We start from the raw sequence: 15137 nt of genomic DNA, 5'->3' as shown, positions 1-15137 counted from the left end.
AGATATTTTCAAACAACACCTCTGATAAGGAGTTACTATCCAAAATAAATATTTTTAAAACTCATATAACTCAACAAACAACCAAATAAATACTTCAATTTAAAAATGGGCAGATGACCTGAACAGACATTTCCTCCAAGTAAACATATAAATAGCCAATAGATACGTCAAAAGATGCTCAACTTCACTAGCTATTAAGGAAATGCAAAATCAAAACTACAATGAGATACCACCTCACACCTGTTAGGATGCTATTAGCAACAAGAAAAGTAGTAATAACAAATGTTCGAGAGGTTGAGGAGAAAAAAAAAACCCTCATTCACTGCTGGTGGGAATGTAAATTGGTATAGCCACTATAGAAAACAGTATAGAGGTTCCTCAAAAAATTAAGAATAGAGTTGCCATATTCTTGGTATCTACCTGAAAATTTTGAAAACATTTATTCATAAAGATATATGGATCTCTATGTTCATTGCTGCATTATTCATGGTGGCCAAGACATGGAAACAATGAAAGTATCCTTCTGTGGATGACTGAATAAAGATGATATGGTACACAGCCATAAGAAAACATGAAATACTGCCATTTGTGACAATGTGGATGGATTTTTGAATATCATGCCAAGTAAAACAAGTCAGACATATGATTTCACTCAGATGTATAATATAAAACTGAAAGCAACAAATGAACAAACAAGACAAACAAGCGAAAACTCATTGACACACACAAGAGAGGGAGAGGGGGTTGGGAGGTAGTAAAGGGTAAAGGGCATCATATATGGTGATGGAAGGACATTTTACTTTAGGTGATGAACACACAATACAATAAAAAGATGATGTATTATAGAATTTTCCACTTGAAAACTATAGAATTTTATTAGTCAATGTCACCCAATAAATTTAATAAAAAATTTTAAAAGACAGTTCATGAAGCATTATTTATAAAAACAAAAAAGTATAATCACAAACAGGAATATGGTGAAATAATTTTTGGTGTATTTATACAAATGAATAACATGGAGACACAAAAGAAAAAGAAAAAATTATATATTAATTTGTATAGTGTTCACAATATTTCACTAAGCAGGAAAAAAATAAGGTACAGAAAGGTATATATCAAACTATTATTTATGTGAAAATAAAATCTATATATATAAAAGCCTAAGCAACCGAACAACCAGTCGACCGGTCACTATGATGCGCACTGACCACCAGGGTACAGACACTCAATGCACAGGATCAGGCTCCCTCCTGTCTGGATCGGGCCTGCGGGATTCAGGATGAAACCAGTTATCTGACATCCCCCGAGGGGTCCCGATTTGCAAGAGGGCACAGGCCAGGCCAAGGGACCCCAATGGTACACGAATCCGTGCACCAGGACTCTAGTTAAATATAATCTTATGTATATATAATCTTTCACTATTATTTTTCCTTGGAGAGATATAATATCTCTGAAAGAGTACAAAAATAAACTAGTCGTGTCTTTCAACTCTGAGGAAAGAAACTCACTTAAGTTAAAAGGGGAATTTTTTCAGTCTGAAGCCTTTTGTAGCTTTTGAATTTTGTCCATGTGAATGTATTATTCTCTGATAGAAAATAACATAATTAAAATTACAAAAAATGTTTTAAAGATAGGCAGTACACAGTCTAAGTTACAAACAATTGTAAATCAAACTGACACCCTGTGTATTTCTGCTTCCAGCTATTACAGAATAACTGATAACAGATTAGCTCTCTAACAGAAAACACTTCTAAAATTGGATAAAATGCATGATAAAACTGTTGGCAGTCCAGGACTGCAATCCCTGAAAAAAGGCAACAAGGTAAAGCCCGTGATTGTCCACTTCACTGATTAAGGATCTTTTCCTGACTAGATTCCAAGAGCTGGAATCAAGCAGAGCATGGCAGTCATGTTGAGCTGAAGGGGTAGAGATCAGGTTTCAGGGCAAGGGAAGTAGCTTGTATCTATAAGGCAGGGCCCTAACAAGGGAAGATTTATGTGGAGAGAAATTCCCAAAAGTCTAAGTGGGAGTTCTCCATAAGTCTGTGACTGTGATCTGGGCCATACCTTTGTACAAGATCATCTGAGGCTACCAGATGGCAAATGTTATGGGGTTGAAAAAATCAGCAATTTTTCAATCTCACTCTCCTTTTTATCCAAAATTTCTCTGATTTTTTGCCCAAGTACCCGCTGCTAGTATAAGAGCAATGATAAAATATAGACTAAGTAGAATAGTTTGAAAAGGAGAGGCTGATCAGCTCTACAGTAGGAGATCAGGCAAGATTTTGCAAAGGAGAAGACCTTTGATCATTTCTTGAGGGACAATGAGGTATGTGCTGGAGATCAAGTAGTGCTGGAGAAAGACAGTGCTGGACATCACTGAAGTTCAGGCCTTAAGAGAATAGGCACTATCACTAACAAATACTTCATTAACATCTCTGACAACCACCTCAGACACAGGAAGTTAGTGCATTCTACAAGTCAAGGCCTGTCCTAAAGTAAGTCCTAGGACCCTAATAAAGTTTAAAATAAAGACTATTCTCAAGGAAACCAGCCTCTCTTGGACATTAAATGCTGCCAAGTTGAAAAGAAAGTACCTTGGACTTCCCAGAGATGTGCCCTAATAAAGCATAAAACCGTGTTAAAAGTAATCAACCAATAATTCAACAGAATGCTAAAGTAAGAATCAACATTCTTCAGGAGAAGATAACAGAATCCAGAGTCTTTACAACATAATATTCAAAATTTCCAGTAGTCAATAAAAAAACCACTACACAAACAATTAAATAGGCAAATGTGATATATAGGCAAGCAACAAACTGTGTCTAGATGGTATATGTCTTAACATAATGAAAGCCACATATGACAAGCTCAACTAACATTATATTCAATAATAAAACACTGAAAGCTTTTTTTCTCTAAGATCAGGAACAAAACAAGGATGTCCACTCTTGCCAGTTTTATTCAAAATAATACTAAAAGTCCTAACCAGAACAATTAGGCAAAAAAAAAAAAAAAGTCATCCAAATCAGAAAGGAAAATGTAAAATTGTCTCTACTTGCAGAAACAGTATATTATAAATAGGAAACCCTGAAGATTCTACCACAAAACTTGTAGACCTAATAAACAATTTCAATAAAATTTCAGGATACAAAATTAATATACAAAAATCAGCTGTGTTCCTATACACTATCAAAAAGAGAAATTAACACCTGGCCATGGTGGCCCAGTAGTTGAGCATCAACCTATGAACCAGGAGGTCACAGTTCCATTCCCGGGCAGGGCATATGCCCAGGTTGGGGGCTCAATCCCTGATCGTACAAGAGGCAGCCAATCAATGATTCTCTCTCATCATTGATGTTTCTATCTATCTCTCTCTCTCTCTCTCCCTCTCCCTTCCTCTATAAAATCAATAAAAATATATTTTTTAAAAATAATACTTAAGAATAAAGTTAACCAAGGAAGTAAAGATCTGTACACTGAAAACTATAAGACATTGATGAAAGAAATTGAAGAAGACACAAATAGATGGAAAGATATTCTGTGCTCAAGGATTTGAAGAATTATCATTATCAAAATGTCTATACTATCCAAAGCAATACACAGATTAAATGCAATCCCTATCAAAATTCCAATGGCATTTCAATGCTAAAATTGGTATGGAACCACTAAAGAACCTGAATAGCCCCAGCAGTTCTGATAAAGAAGAATAAAGCTGGAGGCATCTCACTTCCTTATTTCAAACTATATTACAAAGCTATTGTATTCGAAACAGTATGATACGCACACATAAAAACAGACATATAGACCAGTGGAACAGAATCAAGACCCCAGAAATAAACCCATACATATGTGGTCAGTTAATTTTCAATAAAGGAGCCAAAAATAGACAATGAGAAAAGAATAGTCTCTTCAATAAATGGTGTTAGGAAAACTGGACAAGCCTGGTCGGCAGTAGCTCAGTTGGTTCTCTCTGCTGTCACTCACCCTCTCACTCTCCTTTTTACCCAAAATTTCTCTGATGTTTTGCCCAAGAGACTGGTGGTATAAGAGCAATGATAAAATATAGACTAAGTAAAGTAGTTTGAAAAAAAGGAGAGGGTGATCAGCTCTGCAGTAGGAGATCAAGCAAGATTTTGCAAAGGAGAAGACCTTTGATCATTTTTTGAGGGACAAGCAGTAATTTTCCAGATGAGTGAGGTATGTGGGAGAGAGCACTTTGGCAGAAGGAATACCCTGTACAAAGGCACTGAGGCATGAATCAGTAGACTGTTTGATGAACTGCCAGCAGCAGGAATGATGTAGGAGAGAGGTAAGGGAGGTAAGCAAAGTCCCCCATGGAGAGCCTGCTCCTTCTGAGCCATTCTGAGGAATTGGACTACCTCCCTACAGCCTGATGGTTACTAATGCCTTGGGGTCATGGCTCTTTAAAATCTAGCCAAAAGTATGAACCCTCTTCTTAGGAAAAAGATAACTGAAAGCACATTCACCAAAATAGTGTATATAGTGTCCACCAACACTCTGAAGTCCAAAAATTGCTTGGCCTTCAGGTTTAACATCCTGTTATAGTCAACATGCCCATTTTTAGTTTTTAAAAATGGCGAGAAGTATACACAACAATCAGGGGAGCAATCTGATCCAATCTGTGTTTTAGAACAATAGCCAATTCTGTTGTGAACAGATCAGAAACAGGTGAGACCAATGGCAGAATGAGCAATTAAGACACCATAACAACCATCTGGTCAGGAGATGATAAAAGAAATTTCCAAAACTTTTTTTAAAAAGATAAAAGTGATTCAAGCTCTATGATATTTAAATGTATTATAATAGTTAAATAATGTGATGCTGAATTAAAAAAAAAGGTAGAGAAATCAGTTAAAAAAATAGAAAATCTAGATATAAAAATTTGTGTTATGTTTCTTCAAGGTAAAACTCAAAAAGGAAAGGACATTTATTCAATAAATTGTCAGAACAAGTGAAAAACTATTTGGGAAAAAATATGAAGTTAAATTCTCACATTCCTATATAACAAAACTAATTCCAAAAGGATTAAGATTTAAATGTAAAATAAGAAACCATAATAGTACTGGAAGAAAATGTAGGAAAAGTGTGTGTAATCTTGGAATGGGAATTCCTTTCTAAATACAACACCAAAAACAGAAATGTTAAAAGGAAAGCATGTAAAGACTCAACCACATGCACAAAAATTCTCATGTAAAAATATTCCAAAGGAAAAAAGTCAAAAGGTAGTTAAGAAACTGGGTAAAATATTTACATTAGAAACTCCATGGACAAGTAGAATTCTATCTGCACTATTTAAAGAATTTCAATAAAATTAATTGGAAAATAATCATCCCAAAAGAAAAATAAGCAAGGAACTAACAGGCAATTTACAAAGGAAAAATGTCAAGCCTCCCTAGTATTTGGAGAAGTGCAAATAAACCTCAGTGTGATACCATTTCTCCCATATCAGATTGGCAACATTGTTTTAAAATAATACTAGTTAAGATACAGGAAAGCATCCTCTCTTATGTACTGCTGTAGGAAAATAAATTAAAGGGGAAAAACTTTCTGGAGGGCAATTAGACAAAAAAATCATCTATATATATAAAAGCCTAAGCGACCATCGCAACCGAACGGATGACCGAACAGGCTGCGTGGGGCGACTAGGCCGGCAGGGGGGTTAGTGAGGGGCGACCAAATGACTGAACAGCACACTGCATGGGGCGACCAGGCCGGCAGGGGGGTTAGTGAAGGACGACCAAATGACCAAGCAGCAGGCTGCGTGGGGCAACCACGCTGGTAGGTGGGGCAGTGAGGAGTGACCAGGCCAGCGGGGGGAGGGGGAGCAGTAAGAGGCAATCAGGCAGGCAGGCAGGTGAGTAGTTAGGAGCCAGTGGTTCCAGATTGTGAGAGGGATGTCCGACTGCCGGTTTAGGCCCAATCCCCAGGATCTGGCCTAAACCAGCAGTCAGACATCCCCTGTGGGGTCCCGGATTGGAGAGGGTGCAGACTGGGCTGAGGGGACCCCACCCTCATGCATGAATTTTGTGCACCGGGCCTCTAGTATATTTATAAAGATACTAGAGGCCCAATGCACGAAAATACGTGCAAGAGTAGGCCTTCCTTCCCGCAGCTGCTGGCACCAGCTTCCCTCCGGCATCCGGGACCCAGGCTGCTTCCCTCAGGCTGCCTGCAGGCACTCGGGACCTGGCTGGCTTCCCTCCAGCCCCAGTTTCATCAGGAAGGATGTCCAGAATGACGTCTGGAAGACATCCAGTCTAATTAGCATATTACCCTTTTATTATTATAGAATATACTCTTTAGTCTACCAGCTCTCTTTCTAGAAGTGTATCCTGGAAACAACTCCTATTTTGCTACAATTAAATACATGACAATTTTTATAGTAGGAAAATTATTAATTTAATTGGATAAGTGAATACTATCTATAACAAATTACCTCTATATAAAAATTATGCTATAGAATAGTTAGAGGCATGAACAGATGTTGGTAACAGCTTGTTAAATGGAACAAACAGAAACAGGTTATAAAACCATATTATCCTATACTAGCCTGGTACAACCCTGTTAGCACGCCATGGTATCATTTGTAAGTAAGAGAATACAGATTCATTGAGATATTAATGTAAAACAGTGATTTTCAACCGGTGTGCCACGGCTGCCACAAGAGGGACACTGATGTGCCACAAGAAATTTTAAAACATGCGATACCTGACTATTTAGTCAGGGGTACTTACTTGTTTTCTCTTAGACTGTCAGATAAAAAATAACAACAGTCAACACAGCAATAACCATCTGATATGAATGAATAAAAATTATATGTTTTTGCACTAGCTGGTTTTCTCAGTGGATAGAGCATAGGCCTGCAGACTGAAGGGTCCCGGGTTCCATTCTGGTCAAGGGCACATGCCCAGTTTGGGGGCTCCATCGGCTGTAGGAGGCAGCCGATCAATGATTCTCTCTCATCATTGAGGTTTCTATCTCTCTCTCTCCCCTCTCTTTTCCTCTCTGAAATCAATAAAGATATTTATTTCTTAATACAAAATTATACCTTTTTTGTTAGGTTGGCAAAAAAATAACACATTTTTATTTTTGGTGTGCCGCGGAATTTTAGTAATTAGTTTATGTATGTCATGAGATAAAAAAAAGGTTGTAAATTACTGATTTAAAGTACAATTGAGTTGATTGATTCCACACATGATAGTTAACAGCAGCAGCAGTAGCAATAGCAGTAGAAATAACAATAGAAACAATACATGACACAAAGCAAATGGCAGGCTGACTCACAGTTAACGCGTCAGTAACAGAATTCGGTGGGGAGCCAGGTTTCTATATCCACTTTGTCGGTGTGATGCCTCTGGTGTAGCAGGATGGACCTTGCTATGTCTACTCTCCATCTCCATCCTATCCCCTCTCTTCGGCAAATTTCGGCCCAGAAATTAGAGGGAAGAACACAATAAAACTACATGCATATGGACATGGAAACTATGAAGGGACAGAAAAGAGGTTTGGGGATGCTGCTGCCTCCCCTGGGTGCCTCAGCAAGTCCTCAGCAAGGAGTGGCACAGATTGACCCGAGCTGGAAAACACTGCCCCAGATTGGTGGGCTGCCAGCTACTGTGTGTGGTGATGGCCTTGATATAACTTAGCACTGGAGTGGTTACAGACCATGCTGTAGCCTCCAACTCACTAACATGTGCTGATTTCTAAGTACCCCAGTTTGTATGGAGCAGGGCAAGTGGCATGTTTTCATCCACTTCTGATAAAATGCTTTTATTTCAAAAGGTCCGTACAGGGCCCCTGAAAATCGACAAACACCATACAGATCAGTTTACCAATCAATAAAACCATAGGCACTTTAGCCTCTCTACCAACCTGTATTTCATTTTGAGATATGTCAGCACTGTCATTATGACCAGTAATATTTAAGCATAACTTGCAATGGATAAAGCCTATTTCTACTTAGTTCTCATTTCCAGACTTATCTTTGTAACTGCTAATTCCTTGGCTTCTGATTCCCTCCTTCCAAAACTACAGACACAAGATTCAACAGAAGACCTTGCTCTCTGCTGAAACAGTTGAATATGAGGTGGAAAAAAGAAATAGCTTTTAAAATGGGGGGTGAGGAGAGAGAGAAAGAAAACAAACACCCACACAGTGAGTATGTGTTTAACAAGGATAGTTATCTCAAAGGTCACAGATTGGCAGAGGAAATATGCTATTTACCAATGGCAGGAAGGAGAAAATCCCAAAGACACATAAAACTCACTCTAAATATTTGCCATTCTGTTTTATTTAAGACCAGGGTACATTAGCAGGGGAGAGCTGAGTACATACGGAGGACACCAAGCTGCAGGTCCGGTTCCCTTACTCAGCAGCAAGCAGTTGCTCTCACCAGTTCCTAACTGATTTCAGCAGAAATATTGTTTTATCCTTGGGGATAACTTCAGAGGATTTCGATTTTACTGTCAATAGTTCTTTAGGGATATAATTTTTAAATTTATCTTGTTATGTTTATTTATAGTATATTCTACTTCAATTATTTTGATCGATTTAGCTCATAATTTTGCTTATGACCATTTGTTTGGGATCTCATATAATTTGCTTGGATTTATTTTGTTGACATTCACAATCATTCCAAAAAGTATAAAGTAACAAATGATATTTTGTTAAGAGAAAATGCAGTTATTAGTCATTTGTGAAAGTTTGCAGTGATCAAAAAAAGGTACCTTCCCCATAAATTAAATTATGTGTGACCTTCTTTATATTTGGAAATTCTAGGATTGATTATTTAAAAGCAAAATCATGTATTTACCAGAATAACTCAGAACAAAACCATGGTGTTATGAGACCTGGCAGTATTTTCTTAAAACAAAATGTTATTGGTTCATAAATTTAATGCAGGCACACTGATATCTGCCCCACACATAATATAAAACATTTTGCTTCTGAAAACCCTTCGGTCATATTTTGATCATAAACACTACTTGATAATCACAACAGTAGGAGGTTTAGGCTGTGTGAAGGGTTTTCCGTTTCTCATATATCCAGCAGACAAAGATGTACACTTTTCATTCTGAAGACGCTCATTCGGTTTCCCCCACATCTCATCCACAAACCTACGCTTCACTCCTAAAATTCCTTTTCTGTCTTACCTTCTGAAAAAAATCTGGAACAGGAGAGTTGCTGCAGTGGAGCCAGCATGAGAATGTGGCCAAGGAAAATGAAATCTCAATTCCTACCAATGATATAAATCTCTGATATTCAATAGCAGGAAAGGGAGGGGAACTAACATCCATCTGATCTCAGTGCTTTCATAGCAGATTTTTAAAAATATAAATGAAGAGCTATTTATTTTTTTCCTTTTAAATGTGTTTTTATTGATTTGAGAGAGAGAGAGAGAGGGAGAAGGAGAGAGAGGAAAACATCGATAGGCTGCCTCCTGCACACACACTGACCAGGGATCGAACCAGCAACCTTTCGGTGCAAGGATGACATTGAGCCAACGGAGCCACACCAGCCAGGGCTTATAGCAGATATTGTAATGAAAACAATTCAAGCTCCTGACTCAACAGAGGACAGTTTTGCATAATGTTTAGTTTCTTATACCTCCAAAATGTAACTGATATTTATTCATGATCCAGATATATTAAGCCTGAAACAGAAAAGCGCCTAGAATTTTTTAAAGCCTACATGAAACTGCCTGAACAAATAACTTGGAAGAAAATATTTCATTTGTTTTCCCCACCCCACCTCCACACACTGGAGCATGAAAACATGTTTTAAAAGAGTTTAATACAGAAATCATTAATTTCATTGTTAAAATTTCCCTAAACTTCATTTTTAAAGATCACCTGGAAAAATCTTAGGAGATTTTGTAAAATGTACAAATTCAATAAGGCAGCCCTAGCTGGTTTTGCTCAGAGGATAGAGCCTGGGGACTGGAAGGTTCCGGGTTCAATTCCAATCAAGGGCACATGCTCAGGTTGCAGGCTCCATCCCCAGTAGGGGGCGTGCAGGAGTCAGCCAATCAATGATTCTCTCTCATCATTGATGTTTCTATCTCTCTCTCCCCTCTCCCTTCCTCTCTGAAATCAATAAAAATATTTTTTTAAAAATTCAATAAGACAGATTGCTCATCTTGACTGCCAATTTATGTTGTTATGAAATAGGTAATCTAACTTCCATAATAACAATAGATAATGATAATATTTTTTCTTTCAGACTGCCTTTATAATAATGTATTTCTTCACTGAGTATTTCTTCAACATGTTAATTATTGTGAAGTACTCTGTATATGTTTAAATATGACAAAAGTTAAAATTAAAGAAAGGTTAAGATGTTCTGGCTTCAAAAAAAAAAAAAGAGGCAGAGTTAAGTGCAAAGACATATGAGATGTCAAGTGAAAAGAATTTAGGGGGTCTTTTGAAGGAAACAAATCCCCCATGAATGGAACCAAAAATTAAGAAACCATTATTCTCCCCGTTCAGAACAAACTAAAGTAAACTCCTGTTTAGCTAGAATTAAACAATCACCAGTTCACACAACTTTCTATTTTATTAAGTAACCTTTTGTGAAAAAGAGACAAATCCTATATAATAAAGAGGTAATATGCAAATTGACCATCACACCCTAGCACAAGATGGCCACCCCCATGTGATCACAAGATGGCCACCACAAGATGGCCAGCACGGGAGGGCAGTTAGGGGCAACCAGGCCATCAATGGAGGGCAGTTGGGGGCGACCAGGTCAGCAGGGGAGGGCAGTTGGGGGCAACTGGGCCTGCAGGGGAGGGCAGTTAGGGGTGACTAGGCCAGCAGGGAGGGCAGTTAGGGGTGACCGGGCTGGCAAGGGAGGGCAGTTGGAAGTGACCAGGCCTGCAGGGGAGGGAGGGCAGTTGGGGGCAACCAGGCTTGCAGGGAAGGGAGGACAGTTGGGGGCAATCAGGCCGGCAGGGGAGCAGTTAGGCATCGATCAGGCTGGCAGGGGAGTGGTTAGGGGGTGATCAGGCTGACAGGCAGAAGGAGTTAGGGGCAATCAGGCAGGCAGGCATGCGAGCAGTTGGGAGCCAGCAGTTTCTGTGGGATAGGGCCTAAACTGGCAGTCGGAAAACCTCCAAGGGGTCCCATATTGGAGAGGGTGCAGGCTGAGCTGAGGGACAACCCCCCCCACCAGTGCACAAATTTTGTGCACCAGGCCTCTAGTCTATAATAATAAAAGTGTAATATGCTAATTAGACCTGACAGCTGAATGACCTGGACGTCATTCCAGATATCCTTCCAGTCGAAGCCGTGGTGGCGGGGCTGAGGCAGAGGCGGTTAGGGCCGATCAGGCAGGCAGCGAGCAGTTAGGGGCAATCAGGCAGGCAGGCAGAGGTGGTTAGGGGTGATCAGGCAGGCAGGCAGAGTGGTTAGGGGTGATCAGGCAGGCAAGTGGTTAGAGGTGATCAGGCAGGCAGGCAGAGTGATTAGGGGCAATCAGGCAGGCAGGCAGGCAGGCAGGCCAGCGGTTAGGAGCCAGCAGTCCCAGATTGCTAGAGGGTGCAGGCCAGGCTGAGGGACCCTACTACCCACCCCCCCAGCTTGAATTTCATGCACCGGGCCTCTAGTAATATATAAACAAGCTGGTTCAGAGACCTATTTTTTAAAAACAACAATTATGATTTGATCAGTGGAGATTCAGTCTCATATACATCAAAAGGATTCTGATCCATGTTCCTATGATAATGTCAGTATTAAGTGCATTTTATCATTTTCTAATTATTTGAAAAGTGTTTTGCCCCGATTTGATATAAATTCTAACCCCAGGTCAATCACCATATATAATTATTTAATTAACCTATCTCCAGCCTATTTTGGACAAATTGAATTTACAACAAATGAAGAATGAGGGTTATTTAGTTTACTTTGGGGAAAGGGGACAAGAAGACTGAGTGAGACATTTAAAAATAGAACTTTAATGTGGAGGGGAGGAAAGGGGAAAATGGGGAACATCTGTGAACAATAAAAAAAAGATAACTTTAATGTGCATTTTTTGTAGAACAATTAAATGAGAACACAAGGTTAGGAACTGAAAAGCCTGTATCTATAATTTATCTTACATCAGCATAAATTTGGGAAAATCACAACCTCAATTTTACCAAATGTAAATTAGGGGAACTATTATGTTTTCTATATCTCTAACAATTCTAAATTATGATGTAAATACATGTTTATTGACCTGGTCAAATTGAACTGAATAAAGATAATTGGCCATACAGGGTGATATATATCTTTACCTGGAGGAAATAAGACTGGCCATTGATTTGACTACAAATATATAAAAGCTCTTATGTTTTTATATGAATTTATTGGAATGAGATGCTCACCTTCTAATCAACCTGAAGTTTCTGTGAGATTACCATTATTATCTCCTACCTATAAATGAAAAAGTAACAGCAGAAATCATAAAAACAAGTTGCCCAGCATAGAAGATGAGTTTAAAAATGGGACTTGAAGTACTGAAGATAGTGCTTTGCATTTAGTAAGCATTTAATGCATGTTTGTGAAATAAATGAATGACCTGACACTCCACAGTCCAGTAAATCACCAAGCTCTCCAAGCACCCTGAGGTGGACAAGCTTCATACTTCTGCTACAGCCTTTGACCATCTCTTTTGCCCTGTCTCCCTTATTGGTCTCTTTGCTACCTTTGGGACAACCCAAGTTTGCTCCAATGAGTTCACAACATAATAATAGGAGAGACCTAAGTTCTAAACTTCATCATCCCAGCCCTCCCCAAAATTGTCAGCTTTAGAGAAATCATAATAGATGTCTTTATTTCCCCACCCACAGAAGGATTAAAGGATGAATTTGAGCAATAGTCTGTTGATATTAAGGACGTTGAATCCATCCTATTCTTCCCAATGAGAAGACTTCTACTAGTAGGAGTTTAAATGGTATGAAGAGATTTGGAAAAGCCAAAGAAGAGTTTCCTTTTATTCCTAATTCTATAGGACCTGCTGCTGGACTCTCTACAAAGCCAAAAGAGGGAACCTGGCTGACTGCACGGTCAGTTCAGTAATATTCTGCAACATGCCTGGAATAGCATATTTACTGACCAGGATAGGTGGGTGATATCTTGCTAGGCTTGTTGCAAAATTAATGCTACATAAAAGTAAATTGAAAGTATTATTATTAATTATGTAATGACAATAATAAAGAATGCTTCTTACAACTCTCAAAAGTGCAAGAAAGTATCCAATAGTTTTTCTCATTAGCCCAAAAAAAAGAGTTTAAATACGGTAGTTTCATGATAAGTTTTAATTAATAGCAAAAACACAAACATATTTCTTATTCCTCCTCTTGGAAAGCTTTAATAAAAAGTTAAATCAGAAATAAGAAGAGGAAATGCCTCTGGACTTGGATGTTCTAAATTGAAGAATATTCAGCCCTTAGGATTTACATCTGAGAAAACACTGAAAGGTTCCTTTTTCAAAGAACCAAAAGCAAAATCCAGATCCTCTTCAACTAACCTGAGTGTCATCTCATTTTCCACTCATTTTCAATGTAATCCATCATATTGAATTACCTTTTCAATCACACTGAAAAAAATCACACAAGTTCAAATTTTCATTCTTGTTCAAAGCAATATCAATGTATGCATCTTCATTCACCGAGTCCACCACAAACATTTCACCAACCAAATGAAAGGCCTTGAGTAGAGAAGAATACATGGACCCTGCCTTCAAAAAACTTATAATTTGCTATGGAAGATATATTTGCATACCAAATTACTATAAAATGAAGTAAAAAGTAGTAACTGCCATAAACAAGCTTTAAAATATGTGATATTTCTGAGACAGCAGCTACATTGAAAAAGAGATAAAATTTCCCAGCATTTTAAAAATCACTCTAGGAAATATTCCAGATTGTTAAACAGACCTAAGAAAATAAAGCATTACAGGTAAAGGAGGAAACAACAAAATTTAAAAACTTTTAAAGTAGCATCTTCATTTTCTCATTCAAATACATACATTCCAATAAAACATAAAATGAGATCAAATTTCTCCAAACTTTGTCCATTCTCTTTGAGGAGGCTTGTTTCAAAGGCACAACAACTTTAAGATTAAAATGTGAAACCGGGGAACTTCTCATCATTATACATGTGCATTGGTCAAATTAGCCTTAGGATTAAAATCGCAATTTAATTTTTCAATTGACACTGTAAACATGCACAGTCAGAAGCCTCTTACCTTTGCTGTTTAATTATCCATCTGATTGCAGCTCAGATCCGCTCTTTATAATCCGATTTTGAGAAAATGATTCATGTACTTAAAAGTATAGCTTCTTTGTTCAAGTAGAAAGTTGACTGAATTCTCCTAGACTAAAAAGAGATCGGCATGTTTGCTTGTGCGTATCAGATTACTTAATTGCAAAACTGGGAATTATTCCATAGATGTGAATGGATATCTAATTTATGTCACAAAAGAGAGATTATACTCATAGGAGATGTTATTGGCTTACTCATTTTCCTAACTAGATTTCCATGCACATGAGAATTTTAAGTCAGGAAAGCATTGCCAACAATGTTCCACCAGAGACAACCAAAAAGAGATCATAAATGTCTAGTTAGCGTAAATAATGATAAAATGGAGATCTTTGGGAATGTGATTATTGCTGGTTTAGCTTGAAGAGTTTTAAATTTATATTAACCCAAGTAAATTACAGTGTACGTACCGATTTTAATTTATGAATTAAAATAGGTTTGTTGTACATTTTGTCTCATAATGAGAAAAATCTAGGAAAAGGATCAACTCCTTTTTTTTCCAATTGTCAGGTCTGTAGCGCCTCTATCTCTGCACGTTGACAAATGTACTTCTTCTGCCCTCTAACTTCAATACATTCTTCTCTGTGGTCACTTGTCTGAACTCATTGTACTGGCAATTTCTAAGCTATCTTTTAGAGATCTTCTGAGGAAATAACTTATCAGAGCATCCCATATGTTCTTTTGTGTTCATGCTCCCCACCCTCCGCTTTGTTTTCCTCCCTTGGCACTACAGGAGTACACATAAATAAGTCTATACCTTGTGGTGGCTTGTTTTTACTTGAATTAATTCAGAAGCTCTTTTTAAGAAAA

At 38.0% G+C, this 15137-nt stretch overlaps 1 long non-coding RNA gene across 1 annotated transcript in view; it reads right to left on the bottom strand.

Annotated features, from left to right (window-relative positions):
* LOC308255016 overlaps positions 1–15137 on the bottom strand; it is a 417404-nt gene that overhangs the window by 369446 nt on the left and 32821 nt on the right. Inside the window, exon 2 of the long non-coding RNA XR_013961288.1 lies at positions 14254–14384. This is a non-coding gene — a long non-coding RNA (uncharacterized lncRNA). The remainder of the gene's footprint in view (positions 1–14253; positions 14385–15137) is intronic.

The sequence above is a fragment of the Plecotus auritus genome, assembly GCF_963455305.1.
Source record: "Plecotus auritus genome assembly, chromosome: 7".
NCBI classification, from domain to species: domain Eukaryota; kingdom Metazoa; phylum Chordata; class Mammalia; order Chiroptera; family Vespertilionidae; genus Plecotus; species Plecotus auritus.
This window is presented reverse-complemented; position numbering and strand designations above follow the sequence as displayed.